The sequence below is a fragment of the Ylistrum balloti genome, unplaced genomic scaffold (genome assembly GCF_031769215.1).
Source record: "Ylistrum balloti isolate Yb309-2 unplaced genomic scaffold, AGI_CSIRO_Ybal_v1 Utg369674, whole genome shotgun sequence".
In the NCBI taxonomy this organism is placed as follows: Eukaryota; Metazoa; Mollusca; class Bivalvia; order Pectinida; family Pectinidae; genus Ylistrum; species Ylistrum balloti.
This window is the reverse complement of record NW_026781918.1, coordinates 76,995-88,150: the sequence shown is the minus strand read 5'-3', so window position 1 is coordinate 88,150 and position 11,156 is coordinate 76,995.

Sequence of the window (11,156 nt, the reverse complement as noted above, 5' to 3'; positions counted from 1 at the left end):
AAATAAACTACAAAGATAAAATGCTGGTACCTAATGCCTTCCAACGACAAAATCTCTAAAAAAAAATAAGTGATTAAAAACAAGAAAACACCATCAATTGAACATCATCCTAATCCAACCAACTCATATTCAATAAGACTAGTGTAAAATACAAACAAAAGAAAAAATCTACACCTTGTAAAAGCATAATGGGAATAAGACCAGGTGTTCCGGAAGAGAAAGCGTTTTCTGATTCTTCGACGACATCCACCATGTAGATCATTGCCCCGGTGAAGGTGAATGTCTGTAAATGACTTAGAAAACCATGGCCAACTACCACTAATGACAAGAGAATTGTCCTGAATATTTAAAGACAGCAAGGTAAATACCTTTTACAACATGTAAATAGTATAAAAGTCATAAAATTTAACGACACCTTCATTTCCATTGATTCAATTGTGATTGTCTGTCAGGGGAGATATTTATCTTCATACCGGTTTGTAGATATTTGGTTCGAAGGTTGTCCTTGAACACTACCACAGCAAAGTATTGCCTTTCAATTTTACAGCTAGCGAGGGAACCGTTCAACGTTGGCATGAACAACAACTAAAATACTTCATTATTATTTTTTTTTTTTTTGTCTCTTTGAAAAGCCTTCACTGAGTATTGTTGATGTCACTGTTTCTGAGGCATTGGACTGCTGATAAAAATAAGCAATGTCTGTATTTCCTGAACAACAATTTGTCATGACGTTTGAATTATGGTCTGCAATAATACGCTGCGTCATCATACTACATTCCTGATCTCTTTCGATTTTTGACGTTTCGTATTGTTTAGTGACGACACAGAATAATGCTCATCTAATTACAGTTTAGTATACAAGCATTAAAAATTATATATAGACTATGAGAGAAATATTCTGCGGCTCTGTATATATTCATATGTCTTTTCGATTTTAACAAACTCCAAGGTCCTATATAGTACCCTACAGTAGGTCGTTAATGCCTACTTTATTCGTAGTATTCTGCTTACCCTCGTCATATACTTCACAAATATCATACAATATTTTTTTGTGATGCCATTTCTTATCTCTTTCTGTCTTTACTTACAACATGTCCCCTGATTGTGATTTACCGATGACCTTTCTGTCCCCTGATGGTGATTTACCGATGACCTTTCTGTCCTCTGGTCGTGATTTACCGATGACCTTTCTGTCCCCTGATCGTGATTTACCGATGACCTTTCTGTCCCCTGATCGTGATTTACCGATGACCTTTCTGTCCCCTGACTGTGATTTACCGATGACCTTTCTGTCCTCTGGTCGTGATTTACCGATGACCTTTCTGTCCCCTGATCGTGATTTACCGATGACCTTTCTGTCCCCTGACTGTGATTTACCGATGACCTTTCTGTCCTCTGGTCGTGATTTACCGATGACCTTTCTGTCCTCTGGTCGTGATTTACCGATGACCTTTCTGTCCCCTGACTGTGATTTACCGATGACCTTTCTGTCCTCTGGTCGTGTTTTACCGATGACCTTTCTGTCCCCTGACTGTGATTTACCGATGACCTTTCTGTCCTCTGGTCGTGATTTACCGATGACCTTTCTGTCCTCTGGTCGTGATTTACCGATGACCTTTCTGTCCCCTGACTGTGATTTACCGATGACCTTTCTGTCCTCTGGTCGTGTTTTACCGATGACCTTTCTGTCCCCTGACTGTGATTTACCGATGACCTTTCTTTCCCCTGATCGTGATTTACCGATGACCTTTCTGTCCTCTGGTCGTGTTTTACCGATGACCTTTCTGTCCCCTGACTGTGATTTACCGATGACCTTTCTGTCCCCTGACTGTGATTTACCGATGACCTTTCTGTCCCCTGATCGTGTTTTACCAATGACCTTTCTGTCCCCTGACTGTGATTTACCGATAACCTTTCTGTCCCCTGATCATGATTTACCATTGACCTTTCTGTCCCCTGATCGTGTTTTACCGATGACCTTTCTGTCCCCTGATCGTGATTTACCGATGACCTTTCTGTCCCCTGATCGTATTTACTGATGACCTTTCTGTCCCCCGATCGTGTTTTACCGATGACCTTTCTGTCCCCTGACTGTGATTTACCAATGACCTTTCTGTCCCCCGATCGTGTTTTACCGATGACCTTTCTGTCCCCCGATCGTGTTTTACCGATGACCTTTCTGTCCCCTGATCGTGATTTACCGATGACCTTTCTGTCCCCTGATGGTGATTTACCGATGACCTGTCTGTCCCCTGATCGTAATTTACCAGTAACATTCAGATTATTTAAGTAAACCTAATGACTTATTTTCCTGGTTTCGATGTAATACAACCCGGAGTGCTTCGCTTCCGTGTTCGGGTTATGCCATCTGGTGAAATGAAACTTTTAAATAACGCTGAAATGAAACACATCATAGATGGAAAACGTCCTTGGATGTCCTTGGTTGGTGTGATGATGTCAAATACACAGCGATACAACAAAACAAACTTTGATATGTGATAACCATGCATATTTATGATGATTATAAGTAAATAAAAGATTAATTAGAAATGATGTGTTAAATAATTTGTTGAACACAATCAGACATGTTCATTTTCCTTGATTAAACCAGTTGTTTTTATCATGTGATACGGAACTATCGTGTGAAAGTCCGTGTGATTTCACTAGACCTCTCTCTGCTGATTACTGAAGGCAAACAAGGTGTGACACCAACATGTGTTAGACACCTTAATTGACAACAGCCATCGGCGTGTACATGCACACAAGCCCCAACAACAATAAGGACTTGAACCATCCGACAATGTTCCATAATATTATTTGTCGTTAGACTTGTGTAGCGCATAGTATCGAATTTAATGCGAGAAGCTTATCTAAATCTCCATCTGTTGACATCATGACAAATGTGTTATTGTAAAGTAACAAAATTTTCTTGAAAAATAATTTTAAGTTACCTGCCTTGGTTCCCGTACACAAATGAGCTGGAAACTCTGTTAAATCTGATACCAGTAAAATTTAGGATGTTAGATGATGAAAACTTACATCCAAACTTACGTACCTACTGATTTTGTGTCCTTGAAGTGTCTTTATATTTATGCTTTTTTAAATTCATTAATATCTTACATCCTTTACTCCGAGTAAACTGAAATCATATTTGAACCAATCAGCTCTGAGTTTAAATGGCATGAAATCTTACTTTTCTGTCAGCGTTAAATTATTGACTGTCTGCCCCAGTTCCTAATGTTTTGAAAACATCATCCACTTCATTTGCCTTTAAATAAACACTACAAGAAAACAAGAAAAGTCAATGAAATCTGAATTCAAACTCAAAATCAATGAAACGAGAATAAAATATATAAACAAAACAAAAAAAATACACAGAAGATCTAAAAAAAGACTAGATGTTCCGAAATAGTAAACGTTTTCTGCTTCATCGACGACATCCGCCATATATGAGTATTACTAATGAATTCTTCGTTGCTTTTTTTGATAAGCAGATAACACTGATGAAGATGAATATGATTTACCAAACCATTTTACACTTTACCATCAAATTTTCTGAATTACAATTGTTTTACTGTCAACTCTCATTCACGTCTTAATCACACAGACGAAAGTTCGAAGACCATAACCATTTGATACTTTGCCAAATTGTTGTAGACACTGATGTCGTGGTGTTTTGCGCTTCCTGTTGTTTGTTTTTAGCTTGTAATTAAATGGTCGTGTAATATCATAAAATACAGATAACTGAAAAAAACAGCGCATCCCTATTGATATTCTGATACAGTCGAAACTCGTTATCTCGAAATTCAAATATATATCCATATTTCGACTCAAACGAAGTGTATGAATAAAGTTGACGATATCAGTCTCATGTATATTCATGATCAAATTGGAAATTCATTTTGATATTTCTTTTCATTGCTTCAAAATGCGAGTCATTGGAACATTGCAAGCATATTAAAATAATATACGACCGTGTCAGCAGAATGATAACCCAAACTTTAAATTCAGTAAAATTAGGGATTAATTTGAACAAAATGAATATTTGCACGCAGACTACCTCAAAAAACACCAGATAATTTCATCTTATAACAGCGACAAGGCCATCATATCATTTGACTTCGCATTGTGAATTAATGTCTTCTGGCAAATTTCATTGAAATGAAGTTCATCCTTCGATTCTTCTCGGAGAAATGTTCCAAACGTCTTTACTATATATAAACCTTCCCTTACAAAGTCGGCTAATTAGACACAGCATCAGAAACACTTGTTAAAAATTCCATCTCAATGGCGTGATGTATAAATGGTACTTTAGGTCTCTCATCGCCAGGGAACCATTCATTGGCGTAATCTTAGAAGATATAGTTCAGTTTAGACAAACTAATACCTTTGAGTATTTCTTTATAGACGGAGGTGTGATGATCAACACGAGACGCCTATGAAATGTTGTTTTCCAATGTCTTTAATACTTTGTCATATCAATAAATTACAGATGCCACCGACCAAATTTTTTTTAAACCTATAAACATTTTATTCACTCCAGCTTCTAGTCCTTCTAACGATGCAATTACACAAAAAATTGTCTCATATTTTGATTGTAATCATACGCCTAGCTGAAAATATTGTAACCGTATATACAAAATTATTTTCTCTGCTTTGGCATTGCATAAATCTACCCAATTTATTATTATCATAAGATCGTAACTCAAAGTGATGGTGATAACACTGCTGGAATTTTGACATTCTTATCACAATATTGGAAATATATTATCAATACATTGTCCATTTATTTTTAATTGGCTCTTTTCAACAAGACTTATGCAATTCAAATATAGATTGATTTTCAAAAATAGCAAAATAATTATCAAAGTTAGTTCTGTTGAAAATTTTATATCCCCATTATTTCACCCATGTAGTAAAATACGTTGTTTGTTTAACGTTGTACAGGCAATATTGCAGCCTAATGCATCTTACTTCTATGTAACGACAGATTAAGCAGGTGTTAAGTATATCAAAATCACAAAGTTTCATCATTCATCAATTCCGAATATAGTTACGCTTGCAATGATAGTGACTACAATTTACATGTTTTAAAATGATACAAATGTTCATAGATTGTGGAAGTTTTGCCATGTTCAGTTACAGGCAATGATCTTCCAGAAGTTTTTCGATCAAAATATAGTTAATTTCTTTTCTAAAGTAATAACATGATATACCAACACATGAGACACCATTACAAAGATAGTGATCTAGTGTCTAAGCATTTTGTTTTCATCACAATGACAAATTGATACCAGATGTTCTGTGTGGATACTGCACAGTTATTTTCCTAACGTTATTCAGAATTCCAGTTATTTAAGACCATAAACTTAATAGAATAATTATCCCCGATTCTACGAGGAAATTTGTAGATTACTGTCAATTCGGATGAGGAGAACACCTGATGTGGTCGTCACACGGAGTGGCTGATAAAGGGCGTCGCCAGTTGTTGTGGTCGCCCTCACACCTACCTATCACAAACAATCTGTACATAATACATCACTCTACAGGAGGTGTGGAATACATAGTAGGAGCTTGTAAAAAATAGCATCATCATTCCTGAAAACAAGCATGCTCATACGCCTTCGCTGTCTTAAATCACCCTCTTTAACAATATTGGTCGGATGAGAATGTATCTTTGAGATCTAGCTCTCAACGTCACTCGCATTTCCGGTAGAAAATTCCATTTAATCATGTCTATTTTTTTTTTTAATTCTACTATTTAAACGATATTTTAAGTACAACGACATGTAGTTACGGTACGGACGTCAAACCAAAAACACCTGACCATTCAGAAATAAATTCAAACTGGATATAGACTCAACTTAGGTCGTGGTGTTTATTTTCAGCTTGAACAAAAGGAGGACATTCATCAAACACAAAACATATTGTTCGTCAAAGGTATGAGACTTTTCTGAAGAGCTACGCTGTTCTCCAGAGGAAGGCGATGAACAGTAATGAATATTGATGTACCAAAGAAAGAAAGGAAGAAAGAAATATCATATGCTTTATCATACCTTCTATATGACCTAATCTATTCAGTCTGCGGGTAAAATTAAAAGAGGCCCACTGTTGACAGATCTGTGTATCAACAAGCGCCATTATTGCCTCAGCCTTAGGTAAAACAAAGGCAGTACCAAAATGTCAAGGTTTCCATCAAATTTCTAAATCTCCATCAAATTCTAGCACTGCTATCGGGGCTGATAGAGTCATTACAAGTTAGAGGAAAACTAAATTTAAGATATGAATGTTGCACTAAAAATGTCTATACGATATTAAACGCTTTTCTGCTTACGTCATATACATTTAACGAGTATGACAGTATATATACCATCCGTATCTATGTAAAACATCTGAAGACGAAATGGAAAGCGCTTATGTTTTACATCGTGTTTTTCAGTGTTTCAACTTTTTTCTATTCAAAAACAGATATTCTGTCATACAATTGAACTATATATCATATCAAACCTGGAAAATTATAACATTTTCTTTTAATGACATTTTAAAATGAAATAAAATGAAAAAGGGCCAATCAAAACGTGAAATAACTCAGCCTTCAAAAAAATGGAAAATATTATTACGGTCATGGACGTCAGATAGTTTGACGTTACGTATACGCTTGAGAACAAGACATTTCAATGGGCAGTTTTAAGTTGCTTCCTTCCGTTTAATGCTGAGCATTATCTTATAAGAAGCATTTAAAAACAGTTTTATATACCAAATCAGAGAAAAATAGAAATGTTAACGGGAATGATTTGATGAAAAACCAACTTATTCAACCTCCTCTTCATTTTCTTTAAAAAAGAAAAATCGGAAAATTTCATCGCAATGAATCCAAAGCACCGCTCTGGTTGTTCAAAACTACGAAAGATATATCAACACTGGAAAAGAATTAACATCACCAGTTATGATATCATATTTCTTCTATCTCTGCAGCTTTTGTCGAGTTGATAAATTTCTATATGCCATTGGCAAAAATGTAATTAGAATACATGTTACTTTAACATAATTAGTTACTGATAAAAGTCCTCTTGTACCTATAAACGCCCCTTACAGCATTTGTTTGTGAGCTGATTAAAAACTCGTGAGGCGAAGCTCAAGGTGTTTCTAAAACTGCACTGTTAAACAAACAATTAGATGTGAGTAAAAACCCAAAACCATCAAAGTGTTACTGTCCTCTTACTGAAGTTGTGAAAATTTCGAATTTCCATAAACGTGACAGTCTAACGTTCAGAGTCGGAAAGAGGACTTTTAAGTGCGAATGACGTGCTGAAGTTTCCGTTATTTTTCTGTTTCAGTAGTCAATAGATTATGAATATATAACCGGAAGGCTGACCGACAGAACGTAAACAAGGCTAGTTTCCCGTGATTTAATTAATTCCCGGTACACTTTTCTGTTCTCAGTTGATCATTACGTAAAACAGGAAGATGTGCAGCATTAGCCTGGCGTTTTCTAATACCTGTAATATGTACGAATCTATCTCCCGCTTCTATTCCTACCCTTACATACTTCCTAATGTGTCGTTATTACATACTCCCTAATGTGTTGTTTAAACGTACGTTCTAAATTCAATTTGACTATTGATTGTTATTTAAACAATGTTATGACGTCATCATGAAACTGAAACACGTACACAGGGACTTCAACGGAAGTCGTAGGTGTTGACGTCCATGAGAGTTAAATCAGCAATACACAGAGGTTAAGTTAAGAGCTGCATGTACCGGACATTCTATTGAAATCGTGCAATTTTATTGTAAGAAATTCAAATATTGTCAGTTTAGAAATTGTGTAAATCTAATAAAAACTAATATAATTGATTTATAATAAATTATGGGATAAACAGTATTTTTAATTATTTCCATTTCATATGAGATGTATAAATTTCATCACGAACTTTTCATTTGAACTCCACAGAGGTTCGGTAAAAATGCAAGGATATGTTTTTTATGTGCAATACGGATACAGATTGATGGAACGGTCTTTTATATATTCCTATAAAGAAACATTAACTTTGTAGTTAATCCCCGCCGCCATCCAAACTGACTGGAGTTGGATTTTTTTCTATCGTTCTTTAGCTATTTGCATCGGAACTGTACCTTCTGTTGGATTATTTTTAAGACTACAAGAAACATTCATACTTTAGCCATAATCAGAAAACGTATTGCGACATTTTATTATTGAAGTTTCTATAAACTGCTTATATGGCAATGTGGGCGCCCGAATTAAAAATGGCGCTTATTTACCCAAAAGTGATTAAGCGCCAACACTTGATTGCGCCATAATGACAACGTCTACAGTAACGATTCCGTCAATAACAAAACTTGACAGCAATTGACAACAACATGGCGCATAGTTCAAGTCATTCGTCGGTGTCTTGCCATTGTGTGGGTGAAGCAATTGGACCTGCAAATGCCAGCCAACAAATCAACGTTCAAGGAATTATTGTTGCATAGACGACGTGTTCCTTTTAACACTCGTATGAGGATTTATTTTTGTTTTCATATTTATGTCCAAAACTATTTCACCGTAAGAGGTATGACCTTCATAATTGGCATGCTCATTTCCACCTTTCCGGTGGTACCAATATTTTGACCATGTGACCCTGAATCGTAACCTTTGACATTCCAAAGTAAAAAAAAAAAAAATATTACCACAATGAAGACAAGTGTTTCACAAAGTATGCAGGCAATTAGCACATGCCTTACACAGCACAGTTTTAATGTCCTACTTCAGAATTTCGTTGCAACCGGAGGCATAGTGTTTCTTAAACACTTCTTGTTTTTAACTTACTTTAGTCGAATGCAGACTGTTTTACTAGTTATAACATTGTATAAAAACATTTAACACCTACGTATATGTTCTAACATACCGGGATGAATGTCTTTGTAGAAATGTTTAATCAACGACAAAGGTAGCACGAACGTTGATTTATATATAAAAAAGACGCTGTGAACAATTAAAAAGCAAAGATGAAAGTACATTCATACAAATGTGTGAAAAATTAACATGTTGTGATCTTTTAAGAATTATTTTTTATATATAAAATATTGATAAAAATCCACCAGCTTTCAGAAAACGTTACATGTTCTGAGTAACCGCCGCAATTTATTTTCTGAAATAACCAATAAAACATTCTGCTGGACTGTCAGGCATGTGCTAATTGCATGGATATTGGCTTGTTTTACCACTATAGATATCTCTTTGAACATTTTGTTTAAGTTTGAAAAGAACATCAAAGATAGTTCACGTGGGTATGGTATGTATTATTATACCAGTGTTTTAATAGATATCCGTAAATTCATCAGTTAGTACTGCGTTAAATATGAAATAATGCTTATCTGCCAAAATGATATCTATTTTGTAGAAACTGATTTATATGAAAAACAACTGCTTGATGTTCATAAGCAAAGAAGAATAAACTAAAACCCAGAGCTTCTGTGACTGAATGTATAGTGGCCCGTGGTTCTGACAATAATTTTTTCTGCTTCTTTCTTCTTGTTTGCTTTTGAAAACCAACCAGTTGTGTTAAGTCAATTATCAAGCTGACATTTACATAAAACATATTTATTGAAGCTTCATACAATGTCTTCCACAACTTAATGTTCTATCGAAGGCAGTGTATTTTTCACGCCTTTGAATAAGAGTTTAATGATGAACAAAATTTCTTTTCGTCCACAAGTGCAAGAGAGACAACTCCTATATGGATGTTCACGGAACAGAAGACATACCATCTGTCAATCGACACGTATTTCCCAAAGGTTTCCGGGAGGACAGGCCTTCGGTATCTATTCCATCTATCTTCTCCTTTTCGAAAATAAGATATGATATACATACCTTTTGTAAATTGATTAGTTTGATCGAATTTAAAAACAATTTAGTTTAAAAAAAATGCTTCATTAAATCCAAAAATATGAAGACGCAAAGTCCATAGCATAAAGAGCACACTTTTAATGGCGTCGTGGTAAGTAATTGGCTATAAATTATTCATTCATCAATTTTGGATGAGCTTTAATCTAAAAACAAATCATAGCAAATAATCCACAAAACTGTTCGTGGTTTTCTCTTTGTCAAAAATCTCCATGTAAATCGTTTATATATTTGCCTTCTTTTCAAAAAGTTCTTGTTGTTTAAACCTATGATTTCACCTTTCTGCACTAAATAGAGCAGCCAACATATTTTCAGTAAATAATTGTGTGGGTTTTTTGTTTGTTTTTTTACACAAATAAGCCAAGGCTATCCCAACTTTATAGAGGACGAGCTCTCGCAATATTCATGGTAGGTATCACTCAACAGCAAGACGCTACTCACTTTGGAGTTCACAAACCGGTTAGTTTGACGTCTCAACACCATGGGGGAGTTGATAACAGACCGAGATCCGACGTCCACGTGTAATGTCGCGACCCGACACCTCAACGTCGAGCACGCCGTTGCGATAGCTGACGGCAATTGTGCCCAGAAGTTTCCCTGTGAGACGTTGGAGGTCCATGCCCTTCATGGATGAATCTTGATCGACGTCATTTCGATCAGATGGCCGTCAATGTTTGTATCAGGTGGCCGTCAATGTGTGTACCGGCGTCGACGAGAGCGTCTTGCAAACGCTTGTGTTTTGGAGTACGACAAATATGGGAATGGATAGGTTATGGGTTGGGGAGGAATTTCCAATGGTTAAACGACACCTTTAGTGATCATTAACGGGAATTTAATGACTGTACGCCATCGAGATCAGATCCTGAGGCCTCATGTTTTTGTCCTTTCAGCATGAAAACGCTAGGCCACACATTGCAGGAGTTTGTAGTGACTTTCTTGCAACCCAAAACGTCGTACCTATTTTTTGCCTCCATATAGCCCTAATTGGTCCCAATTGAGCACTTGTGGGATGAATTAAACAGGACAGTTTGGAATCGAGCAAACATCCCCAATAACCTCCGCCAACCGACCAACGCACTTACCGAGGAATTGAAAAACATTCCTCTATCGACAGTTAACGTCCTTGTGAACTCCATGCCACGCAGAATTATAGACGCTAAAGCTGTTCGGGTAGGGGCATACACTGCCATTATTTCAACTCTGTATATTAGGGTACCCTCATTCATGGCGGCCTTATGAAGTCCTAAAA